Below are 1,686 nucleotides of genomic sequence, written 5' to 3'. Positions count from 1 at the left end.
CAAACGATCCTGTGGCCTCAGCCTGATCACCTGACACCTCAGGCAGATTGGTAACGAAAATTTGTCACAGTTTTGGTGGAGAATTGCACGGGGGAGCGGGGGGAGCCCTGCGGAGCGCACCAACGGTTCTGCCCTTGGTATTTCATGTTGGCTCTGCCCCGACACACTTTAAAGTCCCAGCCTTCCTTCTCAATTGTATCAGGGGGGCCACCCTCCAACTCACTCTCCTCAGGCATACGGTGTCCTTGTCCCCCCCGGACATAGTGGGCTCCTTGTCCAGGGGGCCATGAGAAACGAGCGGTTGGAACAATTGAAAATGGCCATGGAACTGGTCATAAGTGCGGTCCAAGGCAGGTGGTGTGGGAGGATCCTAAACCGCTACAGGAAAAAAACAATTAGCAGGCCGCCTGTGGGGGCTACACAGCTCCTCCCACACCACCTGCCTCGGACCGCACTTATGACCAGTTCCATGGCCATTTTCAATCGTTCCAACCGCTTCTTTTCTAAATAGTCCTGAACCACTTCTTTCTCCACAGAGGGCTGGTCACCTCCTCCCCATACTGCGCTGCCGAGTGCAGTAGTCTGGGAGCTGACCTTGTTCGTGAAGACAGAGGCAAAAAAAAGCATTGAGTACATTAGATTTTTCCACATCCTCTGTCACTAAGTTGCCTCCCCCATTCAGTAAGGGGCCCACACTTTTCCTGACCTTCTTCTTGTTGCTAACATGCCTGTAGAAACCCTTCTTATTACTCTTAACATCTCTTGCTAGCTGCAACTCCAAGTGTGATTTGGCCTTCCTGATTTCATTCCTGCATGCCAGAGCAATATTTTTATACTGCTCCCTGGTCATTTGTCCAAGCTTCCACTTCTTGTAAGCTTCCTTTTTGTGTTTAAGATCAGCACAGATTTCACTGTTAAGCCAAGGTGGTTGCCTGCCATATTTACTATTGTTTCTACACATCGGGATGGTTTGTTCCTGCAACCTCAATAAGGATTCTCTAAAATACAGCCAGCTCTCCTGGGCTCCTTTCCCCCTCATGTTATTCTCCCATCAGGGATCCTGCCCATCAGTTCCCTGAGGGAGTCAAAGTCTGCTTTTCTGAAGTCCAGGGTCCGTATTCTGCTGGTCTCCTTTCTTCCTTGTGTCAGGATCCTGAACTCGCCTATCTTGAGGTCACTGCCTCCCAGGTTCCCATCCACTTTTGCTTCCCCTACTAATTCTTCCCTGTTTGTGAGCAGCAGGTCAAGAAGAGCTCTGCCCCTAGTGGGTTCCTCCAGCACTTGCAACCGGAAATTGTCCCCTACACTTTCCAAAAATTTCCTGGATTGTCTGTGCACCACTGTATTGCTCTCCCAGCAGATATCTGGGTGATTGAAGTCTCCCGTGAGAACCAGGGCCTGTGATCTAGTAACTTCTGTTAGTTGCCTGAAGAAAGCTTCGTCCACCTCAACCCCCGGGTCTGGCGGTCTATAGCAGACTCCCACCATGACATCACCCTTGTCGCTCACACTTCTGAACGTAATCCAAAGACTCTCATATTTTTCTGCAGTTTCATACTGGAGCTCTGAGCAGTCATACTGCTCTCTTACATACAATGCAACTCCCCCACCTTTTCTGCCCTGCCTGTCCTTCCTGAACAGTTTATATCTATCCATGAGAGTACTCCTGTCATGTGAGTTATCCCA

Source organism: Terrapene carolina, unplaced genomic scaffold (genome assembly GCF_002925995.2).
Source record: "Terrapene carolina triunguis isolate 2854851 unplaced genomic scaffold, T_m_triunguis-2.0 Scaffold85, whole genome shotgun sequence".
NCBI classification, from domain to species: domain Eukaryota; kingdom Metazoa; phylum Chordata; order Testudines; family Emydidae; genus Terrapene; species Terrapene triunguis.
This window is presented reverse-complemented; position numbering follows the sequence as displayed.